Source organism: Heteronotia binoei, chromosome 6, assembly GCF_032191835.1.
Source record: "Heteronotia binoei isolate CCM8104 ecotype False Entrance Well chromosome 6, APGP_CSIRO_Hbin_v1, whole genome shotgun sequence".
NCBI lineage: Eukaryota > Metazoa > Chordata > Lepidosauria > Squamata > Gekkonidae > Heteronotia > Heteronotia binoei.
In genome coordinates this window covers 144,771,365-144,787,484 of record NC_083228.1, presented here as the reverse complement: position 1 = coordinate 144,787,484, position 16,120 = coordinate 144,771,365, and the positions used below count along the sequence as shown (strand labels likewise).

The 16,120-nt window shown below is 51.5% G+C and overlaps 1 protein-coding gene across 1 annotated transcript in view; it reads right to left on the bottom strand.

The window, feature by feature from the left end:
• LOC132574388 (lipoma-preferred partner homolog) overlaps positions 1-6,628 on the bottom strand; it is a 159,829-nt gene extending 153,201 nt beyond the window's left edge. The window contains exon 1 of the mRNA XM_060242751.1: positions 6,550-6,628. The gene's annotated coding sequence lies outside the window, so the exon portion shown is untranslated. The remainder of the gene's footprint in view (positions 1-6,549) is intronic.
• Positions 6,629-16,120: the final 9,492 nt, after the last annotated feature.

The window sequence follows — 16,120 nt, the reverse complement described above, 5'->3', positions numbered from 1 at the left end:
GCAGGCGGGAAGGAGCGTTCTCCCCCGGCATGCTGGGCTTTGAGGGCCATCAGAATCCAGGAGAAAACAATAAGCCGCCCTGAGCCCGCTTTGGTGGGGTAGGGCGGGATATAAATCGAACAAAATAAATAAATAAATAAAATAATAATAATATTTTATTTATATCCTGCCTTCTCCGCCACAGAAGGCTGAGGGCGGCTCACACCATATAATAGATATATAGTTATAATATAAACATTATATCAATACAATATAGAATTCATAATAGCTGCTATTTAAAACCACTGCAATTAAAACCGTCAAAAGTTAAAAACTAACATTTACAGGTGCTATGTTCTAGATGTTCTCCTCTTGTAATTTATGACGGCCATATGCGGTAGACTAAAATCCACATTGCGAGAAGGCCAGTTGGAAAAGGGTAGTCTTGCAAGCTTTACGGAATTGAACAAGACTCCGCAGGGCCCGCACTTCATCCGGTAGTTGGTTCCTCCTTCGGCCCGGGGATTGTCAAAAGATTTGTGCACCTGATCTCAGCACTCTCTGGGGCACATATGGGAAGAGACGGTCCCTAAGGTAGGAAGGTCCTCGGCCTTATAGGGCTTTAAAGGTAATGGCCAGCACCTTGTAACGAATCCGGTATACAATTGGCAGCCAGAGCAGTTCACGCAGCCCCGGCTGTATGCGCTCCCACTTCGGGAGCCCTAGTAACAGCCTGGCAGCCGCATTTTGCACTAGCTGCAATTTCCGGGTTTGGCACAAGGGCAGCCCCATGCAGAGGGCCTTGCAGTAATCCAATCTCGAGGTGACTGTTGCATATATCACTATTGCCAAGTTGTCACGCTCTAGGAAGGGAGCCAACTGCCTCGCCCACCCAAGATGGAAAAAAGCGGATTTCGCAGTGGCTGCTATCTGGGCCTCCATTGACAAGGAAGGCTCCAGTAGAACCCCCAAGCTCTTGACCCTGCGCTCCACTTTCAATGGTGCACCGTCAAAAACTGGAAGAGGGATTTCCCTTCCCAGACTGCCACAACCCAGGCAAAGATGATGATGATATTGGATTTATATCCCGCCCTCCACTCCGAAGAGTCTCAGAGCGGCTCACAATCTCCTTTCCCTTCCTCCCCCCACAACAGACACCCTGTGAGGTAGATGAAGATATTGGATTTATATCCCGCCCTCCACTCCGAAGAGTCTCAGAGCGGCTCACAATCTTCTTTCCCTTCCTCCCCCACAACAGACACCCTGTGAGGATTTATATCCCGCCCTCCACTCCGAAGAGTCTCAGAGCAGCTCACAATCTCCTTTCCCTTCCTCCCCCCACAACAGACACCCTGTGAGGTAGATGAAGATATTGGATTTATATCCCGCCCTCCACTCCAAAGAGTCTCACAGCAGCTCACAATCTCCTTTCCCTTCCTCCCCCCACAACAGACACCCTGTGAGGTAGATGAAGATATTGGATTTATATCCCGCCCTCCACTCCGAAGAGTCTCAGAGCGGCTCACAATCTCCTTTCCCTTCCTCCCCCACAACAGACACCCTGTGAGGATTTATATCCTGCTCTCCACTCCGAAGAGTCTCAGAGCAGCTCACAATCTCCTTTACCTTCCTCCCCCACAACAGACACCTTATGAGGTAGATGAAGATATTGCATTTATATCCCGCCCTCCACTCCAAAGAGTCTCAGAGCGGCTCACAATCTCCTTCTCCTTCCTCTCCCACAACAGACACCCTGTGAGGATTTATATCCCGCCCTCCACTCCGAAGAGTCTCAGAGCAGCTCACAATCTCCTTTACCTTCCCCACCCCCCAACAGACACCCTGTGAGGTAGATGAAGATATTGGATTTATATCCTGCCCTCCACTCCAAAGAGTCTCAGAGCGGCTCACAATCTCCTTTACCTTCCTCCCCCACAACAGACACCCTGTGAGGTGGTTGGGGCTGGAGTGGGCTCTCACAGCAGCTGCCCTTTCAAGGACAACCTCTGCCAGAGCTATGGCTGACCCAAGGCCATGCTAGCAGGTGCAAGTGGAGGAGTGGGGAATCTTACCCGGTTCTCCCAGATAAGAGTCTGCACACTTAATCACTACACCAAACTGGCTCTCTCGAAGCGGCTCACAATCTCCATTACCTTCTTCCCCCACAACAGACACCCTGTGAGGTGGGTGGGGTTGAGAGATCTCTCCCAGCAGCTGCCCTTTCAAGGACAACCTCTGCCAGAGCTCTGGCTGACCCAAGGCCATGCCAGCAGGTGCAAGTGGAGGAGTGGGGAATCAAACCCGGTTCTCCCAGATAAGAGTCCGCACACTTCACCGCTACACCAAACTGGCTCTCTGTCTTCGTTGGATTCAGCTTCAACCTACTCAGCCTGAGCCAACCTGCCACGGCTCGCAGCGCCAAGTCCAGACAGAAGCCTTTAGAAGCCAGGCTCCTTTAGACTGGGACACTTCTGTGGGGGGGGGGTGCGTCTGTGCACGTCTCGCTGCACAAGCACACGTGGTGTGCCCCTGAAAGCGCAACCTGAAGCCAGGCAGCCACACTTTGTGCTAGTTTTTAATAGTATCTGGAGTCCTTTCGCACCAGATCTGGCCCTAGGATGGGTGAGCCTTCTAACGAGGCCCTGTGACATTCCAGGGGAAGAAACAGAGCTGAGTTGCATCTAGTTGGAAAAGCAATGCATTCTTTTGTGAATTGCATATTTCATATCTTGGGGAGGGGGGGGGGAGTGTGAGGTCCCCTGTAAGGAGCAGTTTGGCACGGTTCCTCAGCCTTCTCCAGATATGGGGCCTGCTCAGCTATTTCCGTGCATTTCTGGAGGTTGAAGAAAATTGTGATGGGACAGTTAGCATTTCTTTTTGTTCGGGGGCAGCCTTTTATTTATCGGCGTTTGTCAGAGAGCTTGCAAGGTACAAGGCATTTCCCAGCCGGCTTCGCGGATCCTATTCAAATGTAGCATAGGTCCAGTTTCCGGGCAATCTAAGTAAAAGGCTAATGCTGCAGCTTGTATCGTAGAATCACAGAGTTGGAGTGGAGGCCATCTAGTCCAACCCCCTGGTCCAGAACAGCTCGGTCTTGTCAGATCCCAGGTGCTAAGCAAGGTCGACTGTAGCAAGAGCTTGGATGGGAGACTTCCTTGGAATACCAGAGCCAGAGGTGGGGCAGGCTTTATTCAGCCACCTCTCGAATAGCCTCCATGCCCCCAGTAGGGGCTAGTCACCAGAGGTTGGCGTGACATCCTGGTACAGACACACACACAAAAAAAACAAAAAACAAAAAGAACCCTCAAAAAGAAAAACCCTGCTGAATCAGACCACGGAAGGTCCATCTACTCCAGCACCTCATTTCACACTGATTAGTTGACCAACCAGTTCCTCAACAGGGCATAAAGGCTGAAGCCTTCATAAGAACATCAGAGGAGCCCTGCTGGATCAGATCAGTGAGGGTCCATCTAGTCCAGCCTCCTGTCTCTCACAATGACCAACCAGTTCCTCTGGAGGGCCAACAACAGGGCAGAGAGGCTGAGGTGTTCCCCTGGTAAGAGCATCAGAAGAGCCCTGCTGGATCAGACCAGTGAGGGTCCATCTAGTCCAGCCTCCTGCCTCACACAGTGGCCAGCCAGTTCCTCTGGAGGGCCAACAACAGGGCAGAGAGGCCGAGGCCTTCCTAAGAACACCAGAAGAGCCCTGCTGGATCAGACCAGTGAGGGTCCATCTAGTCCAGCCTCCTGCCTCACACAGGGGCCAGCCAGTTCCTCTGGAGGGCCAACAACAGGGCAGAGAGGCCGAGGCCTTCCTAAGAACACCAGAAGAGCCCTGCTGGATCAGACCAGTGAGGGTCCATCTAGTCCAGCCTCCTGCCGCACACAGTGGCCAACCAGTTCCTCTGGAGGGCCAACAACAGGGCAGAGAGGCTGAGGCCTTCCTAAGAACATCAGAAAGGCCCTGCTGGATCAGACCAGTGAGGGTCCATCTAGTCCAGCCTCCTGTCTCACACAGTGGCCAACCAGTTCCTCTGGAGGGCCAACAACAGGGCAGAGAGGCTGAGGCCTTCCTAAGAACATCAGAAGAGCCCTGCTAGATCAGACCAGTGAGGGTCCATCTAGTCCAGCCTCCTGCTGCACACAGTGGCCAACCAGTTCCTCTGGAGGGCCAACAACAGGGCAGAGAGGCCGAGGCCTTCCTAAAAACATCAGAAGAGCCCTGCTGGGTCAGACTAGTGCGGGTCTATCTAGTCCAGCATCCTGTCTCTCACAATGGCCAACCAGTTCCTCCAAAGGGCCAGCAACGAGGCATAGAGGCCGAGGCCTTCCTCTGGAGTTGCTTCCTGACTCAGGGATTCAGAGCTTGACTGCCTCTGAACATGGAGGTTCTCTTTAGTCACCATGGCAAGTTGCCACTGATGGCTCTCTCCTCCATGAATCTAATTTCCTTTCAAAGCTGCCTATTGCTGCGGCCATCACAACATCCTCCGGCAGCGAATTTCACGTCTGAATCACTCTCTAGCTCAAGGAACATTTCCTCTTTTCTGTCCTGAATTGACTGCCCTATCCACAACCTCCTTTTCTCTGTCCCAGCCCTACTGAAAAGACCTCACCTGGAGTCTTGTGTTCAGTTTTGGGCACCACATTTTAAGAAGGATCTAGACAAGCTGGAACGGGTCCAGAGGAGGGCGATGAAGATGGCGAGGGGTCTGGAGACCAAGTCCTATGAGGAAACGCTGAAGGAGCTGGGGATGTTTAGCCTGGAGAGGAGGCGGCTGAGAGGTGATAGGATCACCATCTTCAAGTACTTGAAGGGCTGTCCTATAGAGGATAGTGTGGAATTGTTTTCTGTGGCCCCAGGAGGTAGGACCAGAACCAATGGGTTGAAATGAAATCAAGAGTTTCCGGCTCAGCCTTAGGAAGAACTCCCTGACCGTTAAGAGCGGTTCCTCAGTGGAACAGGCTTCCTCGAGTGGTGGTGGGTTCTCCTTCCTTGGAGGTTTTTCAACAGAGGCTAGATGGCCATCTGACAGCAATGAGGATCCTGTGAATTTAGGGGGAGGTGTTTGTGAGATTCCTGCATTGTGCAGGGGGTTGTACTAGATGGGAGTTGATATGATCACCATCTCCAAGTCCTTGAAGGGCTGTCCTATAGAGGATGGGGTGGAATTGTTTTCTGTGGCCCCGGAAGGTAGGACCAGAACCAATAAGTTGAAATTAAATCAAAAGAGTTTCTGGCTCAACATTAGGAAGAACTTCCTGACCGTTAGAGGGGTTCCTTAGTGGAACAGGCTTCCTCCTCGGGAGGTGGTGGGCTCTCCTTCCTTGGAGGTTTTTCTACAGAGGCTAGATGGCCATCTGACAGCCATGAGGATGCTGTGAATTTACGGGGAGGTATTTGTGAGTTTCCTGCATTGTGCAGGGGGTTAGACTAGACGACCCTGGAGGTCCGTTCCAACTCTAGGATTCTATGAAGCCCCAGTGGTCCTGTCTGACCAAGTCTGGGATGCAGAAGGGTTTGGGACTTGTGATGTTGATACTTCTGACTCCAGTTTTCTGCAGTTTCCTCTTGTGGGAAAGCAAGGGAACGGGACCAAGGCAACATCAGAAACCTTCTGTGCAAATTCCACCTTGTCTCCTAAAGCAAGGGTCCTCAACCCTTGGTCCGTGGCCTGTTAGCAACCATGAGTTGTATAATTATTTCATTATATATTACAATGTAGTAATAATAAGAAGACGACATTGCATTTATATCCTGCCCTCCACTCCAAATCTCAGAGCGGCTCACAATCTTTTTTACCTTCCTCCTCCACAACAGACACCCTGTGAGGTGCGTGGAGCTGAGAGAGCTCTCCCAGAAGGTGCCCTTTCAAGGACAACCTCTGCCAGAGCTACGGCTGACCCAAGGCCATTCCGGCAGCTGCAAGGGGAAGAATGGGGATTCAAACCCAGTTCTCCCACTTAAGCACCACAGCAAAACAAAGTGCACAATTGTATCATCCTGAAACCATCACACACACACACACACACCCCGGTCCGTGGAAAAACTGTCTTCCACAAAACAGGTCCCTGGTGCCAAAAAGGTTGGGGATCAGCGTCCAAAAGCACCAAAGGGCAAAGTCTCAGATGAAAGAACCGGCGCCCGCAATGACATTGGCAAGGCAAACGAGGCAAGCAAAGAGACTGCACCGTTGGCGTTCTCAATTTCCGCCGTTCTCCAATGAAACGGAGACAAATATTAACCCAGACGAATCAACCAGCCGCCGGGCGAAGCTGCCCCATAAATGGGCACACATGGCTCTTCCGAAGAGCAAACGGGTCAGAAGCCGTAAAAAGGGTGTTTGCTGCACTGCCCGGAACACCAAGCAGAACATGACCCAAAACTCCCACCCCCCTCCTGCGAGTAGGCCTCAAACATGGCCGATTCCCCCAGAGAGGGCTTTGCACCGTGCGAGACGTCTGGGACTCCGTCTCTCTGGCCAAGCGCGGCCCAGTCTGCCTTCTCCTTAACCAAACACACATGGCTCAAAGCAACCCGTCAGCCATGCCAACGTTCGCGGCTACTTACTGCAGTCCAGTTCCTAGCCCTCCCTCGGGGCGTTGTGCTGACGAGCGGAACGAATCTGGAACTGGCTCCAAGAGCAGGGAAAAATCCAAAACTGACCACAGCCAGAGGGAAAGTGGAAGAGAGAACAAGAGAGAGAGACTGGGTTGGAGGGGGGGTGCGAATTATCTTCCCCGCTGCAGGAATTCGAATCTTGCTTCCCCCAGGCCCTGAGTCACCTCCCCTCCCTTTTCCAATAGATCGGAGCACGGGTAAACATTTCCAAATATGGAGATCAGAAGTACAAAAGGATGTCAGAAAGATCACCCTGCTTTTTGGCACGCCAGAGACAGAATTCCCAGTCCCGGGTCAATGTTTAACTCCCGGCTGTGTACAGTCCAGGCGTTACGCCCAAGTAGCATGACGAGTGCTCAGAAAAGTCAGACGTTTCCTGCCTGAAGGACGGTCTCCGTTTAAATCTCTTCCAAAGTGTTCCCTTCAAGAGAATGGCTCTCCGATATTAGTCACACAGAGGGGAGCTACAAAAGGAGATATTAAATTTATACCCCGCCCTCAACTCTGAGAGCCAGTTTGGTGTAATGGTTAAATTTGCGGACTCTTATCTGGGAGAACCAGGTTTGATTCCCCACTCCTCCGCTTGCAGCTGCTGGAATGGCCTTGGGTCAGCCATAGCGGCCGCAGGAGCTGTCCTTGAAAGGGCAGCTTCTGGAAGAGTTCTCTCAGCCCCACCCACCTCACAGGGCGCCTGTTATAGGGGAAGAAGATACAGGAGATTGTAAGCTGCTCTGAAACTCTGATTCAGAGAGAAGGGTGGGGTATAAATCTGCAGTCTTCTTCTTCTGGAGAGCCAGTTTGGTGTAATGGTTAAGTGTGCGGACTCTTATCTGGGAGAACCGGGTTTGATTCCCCACTCATCCACTTGCACCTGCTAGCATGGCCTTGGGTCAGCCATAGCAGAGGTTGTTCTTGAAAGGGCAGCTGCTGTGAGAGCCCTCTCCAGCCCAACCCACCTCACAGGGTGTCTGTTGTGGGGGAGGAAGGGAAAGGAGATTCTGAGCCACTCTGAGATTCTTCGGAGTGGAGGGTGGGCTATAAATCCAATATCTTCTTCTTCTTCTTGAATCTCAGAGCGGCTTACAGTGTCCTTTACCTTCCTCCCCCACAACAGACACCCTGTGAGGTAGGTGGGGCTGAGAAAGCTCTGACAGAAGTTGCCCTTTCAAGGACAACCTCTGCCAGAGCTGCGGCTGACCCAAGGCCAATCCAGCAGCTGCAAGTAGAGGAGTGGGGAATCAAATTCGGTTCTCCCAGATCTGAGTCGCACACTTAACCAAGGCACAAGTGCACATGACTTTAGATGAATTGGTTGAGTTCCTGGGAGCTATTAACCAAGATCGCTATGTGGAACTTCAGAGCCCATTACCAGAGGTCAGGCAAAGGGAGGCTGCTGCTATAATCAATCCCTACCCTTGGAGACTGTCCAGAATTAGGGTTCCCAACCTTTTTGAGCCTGTCGGCACTTCTGGAATCCTGATACAGTGTGGTAGGCACAGCCAGAAATCAGCTGCCACAAAAGCAGTTACTGCAGAGAAGGAGAAGGAGGAGAGTGGTTCACAAGCTCCTTTATCTTCCTCCCCTACAACAGACACCTTGTGAAGTAGGTGGGGCTGAGAGAACTCTCCCAGAAACTGCCCTTTCAAGGACAAGTCTGCAAGAGCTATGGCGGACCCGAGGCCATTCCAGCAGCTGCAAGTGGAGGAGTGGGGAATGAAACCCTGTAAGGTAGGTGGGGCTGAGAGAGCTCTGACAGAAGCTGCCCTTTCAAGGAAACTCTGCAAGAGCTAGGGCAAACCCAAGGCCATTCCAGCAGCTGCATGTGGAGGAGTGGGGAATCAAACCCTATAAGGTACAGTAGGTGGGGCTGAGAGAGCTCTGACAGAAGCTGCCCTTTCAAGGACAACTCTGCAAGAGCTATGGCGGACCCAAGGCCATTCCAGCAGCTGCAAGTGGAGGAGTGGGGAATGAAACCCTGTAAGGTAGGTGGGGCTGAGAGAGTTCTGACAGAAGCTGCCCTTTCAAAGACAACTCTGTGAGAGCTATGGCTGACTCAAGGCCATTCCAGCAGCTGCATGTGGAGGAGTGAGGAATCAAACCCTATAAGGTAGGTGGGGCTGAGAGAGCTCTGACAGAAGTTGCCCTTTCAAGGACAACTCTGCAAGAGCATTGGCAAACCCAAGGCCATTCCAGCTGCTGCAAGTGGCGGAGTGAGGAATCAAACCCTATAAGGTAGGTGGGGCTGAGAGAGCTCTGACAGAAGCTGCCCTTTCAAGGACATCCCTGCCAGAGCTATGGCTCACCCAAGACCATTCCAGCAGCTGCAAGTGGAGATTCTTGAAGGTATTTGTGCCGTGGTGGCAGCTGCTTCTCTTTTCCCACTGAAACACTGCCATTCCCATGCTGCAGTGCAAAGCCAATCGAACTCCTATGCACACCACACGAAGCTGCCTTATAACAAGTCAGACCCACTGAAATGCCGGTAGCTTTCCCCACACCCCAGCGTCCATTCACTGCTGCAGATCCAGCAGGGCTTCCCTTTTCCCACTGAAATACTGCCATTCCCATGCTGCAGCGCAAAGCCGATCTAACTCCTATGCACCCCGTACAAAGCTGTCTCGTAACAAGTCAGAGCACTGGTCCATCTAACCCCCGCTTAGCTATGGGCGCATGGCAAGCAACACCCTGCAATTGTGCATACCCGCACTGTAAACAATACAAATTCCACACTCGGCTGCAACCGAACGCCAAACCCACGAACCCGAGAACATCTGGAAGCAAGCCGGCAATTCCTTGCGACAGGAAAAATACAAAAGGTTTTGGGTTTTTTTTCAATTGCTGCCAGGAACCTTCCAAGGAAAGCCACTATCTGAGTTTCCAGCAGCGCAGAGCATGGGGCAGATTTCTCCAGAGAATTTCAGGCCGGCGCGAAGACTTCTGAAATGCACATTTACAGCTACGAGCTCTTACAATTATATCCCCACATCTTGACAGAGTGAAACTTTGGCAGGAATACTACCGGCACTTTTCCAGAATCTTTTCTTCCCCCTGTTTCTAAAATGTACCAGAAGCAGCAATTAAAAGGCTATTCCTTTGACCTCTGCAGTTTCACCCCTGTCTAAACTGACCCAGCTTCACCATGCTTTCAAAACAACTTTTGACTTCCACCTCCCTTTCCTTCACCCAAAGGGTGATTCACACGTGGAATTCACTGCCACAGGAGACGGTGGTGGCTACAAGCATTGCCAGCTTCAAGAGGGGATTGGATAAACATATGGAGCAGAGGTCCGTCAGTGGCTATTAGCCACAGCTTATCGTTGGGGCAGTGATGCTGTGTAGTTAGCGCTTGGGGTGGAGCTGGGGGCAAAATGGGAAGGGCTTCTCGTGTCCTGGCCCCACTAATGGACCTCCTGATGGCACTTGGGGTTTTTTGGCCACTGTGTGACACAGAGTGTTGGACTGGATGGGCCATTGGCCTGATCCAACATGGCTTTTCTTATGTTCTAATGTTTGGGGCAATGATGCTCTATATTATTGGTGCTGAGGGGAGGGGCACAGTGGGAGGGCTTCTAGTGTCCTGGCCCCACTGGCAGATCTCCTGAAGGCACCTGATTTTTTTGGGGTACTGTGTGACGCAGAGTGTTGGACTGGATGGGCCATTGGCCTGATCCAATATGTCTTCTCTTATGTCTGGGGTAGTTATGCTCCATATTCTTGGTGCTCGGGGGGTGGGGAAGAGTGTGAAGGCTTCTAGTGTCCTGGCTGCACTGGTGGACCTCCTGATGGCACTTGAGTTTTTTTGACCACTGTGTGACACAGAGTGTTGGACTGGATGGGCCATTGGCCTGACCCAACATGGCTTCTCTTATGTTCTTATGTCTGGGGCAATGATGCTCTGTATTCTTGGTGCTGGGGGGGCACAGTGGGAGGGCTTCTAGTGCCCTGGCCCCACTGATGGACCTCCTGATGGCACTTGGGTTTTTTGGCCACTGTGTGACACAGTGTTGGACTGGATGGGCCACTGGCCTGATCCCACATGGCTTCTCTTATGTTCTTATGTGACACAGAGTGTAGGACTAGTGGGGCCATTGGCCTGATCCAACATGGCTTCTCTTATGTTCTTATGTGACACAGAGTGTTGTGCTGGAGGGGCCACTGGCCTGATCCCACATGGCTTCTCTTATGTTCTTATGTGACACAGAGTGTAGGACTAGTGGGGCCATTGGCCTGATCCAACATGGCTTCTCTTATGTTCTTATGTGACACAGAGTGTTGGACTGGAGGGGCCACTGGCCTGATCCAACATGGCTTCTCTTATGTTCTTATATGACACAGAGTGCTGGACTGGATGGGCCATTGGCCTGATCCAACATGGCTTCTCTTATGTTATTATGTTTGGGGCAATGATGCTCTGTATTCTTGGTGCTGAGGGGAGGGGCACAGTGGGAGGGCTTCTAGTGTCCTGGCCCCACTGGTAGATCTCCTGAAGGCACCTGATTTTTTTTGACCACTGTGTGACACAGAGTGTTGGACTGGATGGGCCACTGGCCTGATCCCACATGGCTTCTCTTATGTTCTTATGTGACACAGAGTGTAGGACTAGTGGGGCCATTGGCCTGATCCAACATGGCTTCTCTTATGTTCTTATGTGACACAGAGTGCTGGACTGGAGGGGCCACTGGCCTGATCCAACATGGCTTCTCTTATGTTCTTATGTGACACAGAGTGTTGTGCTGGAGGGGCCACTGGCCTGATCCAACATGGCTTCTCTTATGTTCTTATGTGACACAGAGTGTTGGACTGGAGGGGCCATTGGCCTGATCCAACAGGGCTTCTCTTATGTTCTTAAGTGACACAGAGTGTTGGACTGGATGGGCCACTGGCCTGATCCAACAGGGCTTCTCTTATGTTCTTAAGTGACACAGAGTGTTGGACTGGAGGGGGCCCTGGCCTGATACAACATGGCTTCTCTTATGTTCTTAAGTGACACAGAGTGTTGGACTGGATGGGCCACTGGCCTGATCCCACATGGCTTCTCTTATGTTCTAATGCCAAGCAACTTTATCGGGAATCCCTGATCGAGGCCTGTCTTTGAAGATGGACTCTGGTCTAGATTGCTGGGCCCAGATGTTGCCCTGCACAAACATCTGGCTGCCTAGAAGGCACCCAACAGTCTGCCTGGAAGTGCTCACGGCAGGAGAAAGTTGCCAGTACACGGACGGCTGAGTTGACCCGCATCTTAAGGTCTGTGACTGTTTAGGAACCCCACCGTTCCCAGCTGGAGCTTCACTGTCACTGGGTAGGAATTCTAAGCAGGAAGTTCCAGGAACGAATGCATTTATAGAGCTGCTCCCAGAGTCAAACTCTTGGGTTTATTTAATGGTAGTCATGAGTCATGAATAATCATGCTAACGTGGCAGTTTGCAGAGACTACGACCCCTCTCCAGCTCGACAACCACCTCACGCGGCAGGTACTCAATAATGGTTCAGTGTTTTGCCTGTAAAATGGGTATTAGACAATGGCTTACCCAAGGGTCGTTTTGTAGAAAAATAGGTTGCGGCGCTTATTAGCGTAAGTCATTGGCACATGCCACTGCCCCCCCAGCCAATGCAAGAATGGAGAGCCCCAGGAGAGTGAGGCCTGGTTAGAGATCCAGGCAGCCCAAGCAGGCTTCACTTCCCTGGGGCTCTCCTGGGCTGCCCCCCCCCAATCAAAAGGCCAGCAAGCCACCCACCGCCCAAAATGAAAACAGAAGCGGAGAAAGGGTGGTGCGGGCTTCTCCAGGGGTTATCGATGGAAGGAAGATGGGAGGCTGAGTCAACCTCGAGCCAGCTACCTGAACCCAGCTTCTGCTGGGATCAAACTCAGGTCTTGAGCAGAGCTTAGGACTGCAACTTACCACTCTGTGCCACGGGGCTGTAAGACACCACAAAACCCTTTAGGTGAGCAGTGACTTAAAAATCTAACAAATAAAAAAAGACAGAGAGAGATCTGAACAAAAATTTGAACCTGGTCCCTGACTCTCTTAAGTCTATGTCTCTGTGGGCCAAATCCTTACACACAAAAGTCGGATTGGAAAGCAAGCATCTCCCACGACATTCCCCTCTTCCCACCCAAACACTTGTTCAAGTCTCATCCTCTCCCAATGCAACCATTTTTATTTTTTACATCAAAAAAGTTTCTGGCTCCACATCAGGACGAACTTCCTGACCATCAGAGCGGTTCCTCAGTGGAACAGGCTTCCTTGGGAGGTGGCGGGCTCTCCTTCCTTGGAGGTTTTTCAACAGAGGCTAGTTGGCCATCTGACAGCAATGAGGATCCTGTGAATTTAGGGGGAGGTATTTGTGAGTTTCCTGCATTGTGCAGGGGGTTGGACTCGATGACCCTGGAGGTCCCTTCCAACTCTAGCATTCTATGATTCTCTCTCTCTCTCCCCCTCCCTTCCTTCCTTTCTCTTTCTCTCAATGAGGATCCCGCGAATTTAGGGTGAGGTATCTGTGAGTTCCCTGCATTATCAGGGGGTTGGACTAGATGGCTCTGGAGGTCCCTTCCAACTCTATGATTCTCTCTCTCTCTGTCTTTCTCTCTCTCTTCCTCCCTCCCTCCCTCCTTCCCTCCCTTCCTTCCTTTCTCTCTCTCCCTTAATGAGGATCCTGTGAATTTAGGGGGAGGTATCTGTGAGTTCCCTGCATTATTCAGGGGTTGGACTAGATGGCCCTGGAGGTCCCTTCCACCTCTATGATTCTCTCTCTCTCTCCCTCCCTCCCTCCCTCCCTCCCTTCCTTTCTCTCTCTCTCTCAATGAGGATCCTGTGAATTTAGGGGGAGGCGTTTGTGAGTTTCCTGCATTATGCAGGGGTTGGACTAGATGGCCCTGGAGGTCCCTTCCAACTCTATGATTCTCTCCCCCCCCCCACCCTCCTGCCCTTCCTTCCTTTCTCTCTCTCTCTCTCTCTCTCTCTCTCTCTCAATGAGGATCCTGTGAATTTAGGGGGAAGTATCTGTGAGTTCCCTGCATTATGCAGGGGGTTGGACTAGATGGCTCGGGAGGTCCCTTCCAACTCTAGGATTCTAACCTTCCTTCAGAGCAGTCACGCAGCAGAAGAGGTTTGGCTTCACCTTATGGCCCGAGGGGATCTCTCTCATTGGGAATGCGATCTTTATAGCCCCCTTTTTTGCTGGGGCAAGGAGGCAGGGGGAGTCAGGTAATCATTCATGTGCAAACAGACGGCTCCAAGATCTGCGGGCTTAAACTCCAAAGAATGTCCAATCTAGCCATTCCAGGGTGGGGGGTGGAGAAGCCGCCTGCTTTTTCCAACAAGGCAGTTATCAGTTCTGTAGGCCTGGAAAGAGAAGAAGCTGGCTTTGGCCATATATGGCCAGGATCGCCATCGAAAACGACCTTACAGGGCACTTTCGGGGCTTACAGCTTAGCCCAGCATTGCAGAGAATCCGGGGGCGGGAAGTAGTCCAGACTGCGACATCCACAACACACAAGGGACTGGCTGGCATTAGAAGAGCTTGAGGGATCTGGGATCATATCAGTCAATCCAAGTGATCCCCAGAGAAAGGGAGCAGGGCCCACCAACGGCACGGATCAGCCAGACGTCTCGCAAAACCGAACTTCAGACAAAACCCCCAATAACCCTCAGAGAAAGCACTTCGTTCAGTTACTAACGAGAATCCAGGCTGCACAATGCAGGAGCCCAGTGAAAGCTTCAGAACGTCAGCTTTTGTGTGTATGCCCACTTCTTCGGGCAAGGGACGAGGTGCAGCGAGCAGCGCTATGTGCAGCCGGCGGGGTTTAGAACGCAAAGCGATAGAAAGTTGAAATCCAACGGCAGAATAGCGACATCAGGAGATTCGGAAAACTTTTGATCCGGGTTGCATTAGCGTGAGAAACCAATAAAACAGTAACATGTCAGAATGTGAGAAAGCAAAGCGTGGTGAACCCAGATTTTCTGATTTTGATAATTTTACTATTCTGCCATTGGATTTTAACTGCGTACAACTTTGCATTCTCGCATTCTGACACGAGAGCCAGTTTGGTGCAGTGGTTAAGTGCGCGGACTCTTATCTGGGAGAACCGGGTTTTGAATCCCCACTCCTCCACTTGCACCTGCTGGAATGGCCTTGGGTTAGCCACAGCTCTCATAGGAGTTGTCCTTGAAAGGGCAGCTGCTGTGAGAGCCCTCTCAGCCCCACCCACCTCACAGGGTTTGATTCCCCACTCCACCACTTGCACCTGCTGGAATGGCCTTGGGCTAGCCACAGCTATCGCAGGAGTTGTCCTTGAAAGGGCAGCTGCTGTGAGAGCCCTCTCAGCCCCACCCACCTCACAGGGTTTGATTCCCCACTCCTCCACTTGCACCTGCTGGAATGGCCTTGGGTTAGCCACAGCTATCGCAGGAGTTGTCCTTGAAAGGGCAGCTGCTGTGAGAGCCCTCTCAGCCCCATCCACCTCACAGGGTTTGATTCCCCACTCCTCCACTTGCACCTGCTGGAATGGCCTTGGGTTAGCCACAGCTATCGCAGGAGTTGTCCTTGAAAGGGCAGCTGCTGTGAGAGCCCTCTCAGCCCCACCCACCTCACAGGGTTTGATTCCCCACTCCTCCACTTGCACCTGCTGGAATGGCCTTGGGCTAGCCACAGCTATCGCAGGAGTTGTCCTTGAAAGGGCAGCTGCTGTGAGAGCCCTCTCAGCCCCACCCACCTCACAGGGTTTGATTCCCCACTCCTCCACTTGCACCTGCTGGAATGGCCTTGGGTTAGCCACAGCTATCGCAGGAGTTGTCCTTGAAAGGGCAGCTGCTGGCAGAGCCCTCTCAGCCCCACCCACCTCACAGGGTGTCTGTTGTGGGGGGAGTAGGAGATTGTAAGGCCCTCTGAGACTCTGATTTAGAGAGAAGGGCGAGGTCTAAATCTGCAGTCTTCTTCTTCTTGACATGTTACCGTTTTATTGGTTTCTCACGCTAATGCAACACAGATCAAAGGTTTTCTGAATGTGCTACAACAAAATATTGCAAGAGTGCTGATCTTTTAAACACTCAGACTGAGCTCTTTCACATCACCTACTAATGAGGACATGCTTTGCAGAAGACAGTGAGCTCCCCCTCACTGGCAGTCTTCAAGCAGCGGAAGGAGGGATGGAATAAAAGTGGGCGGTGCAAGGTCCCCCCTTAGTTTCCTAGCTCTTGTAGGAGTTGAATTTACTAACCTTGGTGTCAAGGCAAAGAGAGATGCACAATGATGTAAATGGTCAGTGATTTATATGGTTCATGTGTGTTTCCTTCTCCCACTGGTGCCAAAAAATAATTCCCTCACCTTTCCCTAGGCTAGTCTTATGGGGACTGTTATTCCCAGTTTTTTGTTTTGTTTTTTTAAAGTCTTCTTCTAGCATGGTCCCACGGAAAGGTGCATACATATGTATTTTATCTTTCTGTGCAAAGAAAGTACTAAGAGTTTTAAGGTCCCCACACATCTTATCATTCAGGAGGGCTTCTATACCAAGGGAATCAGG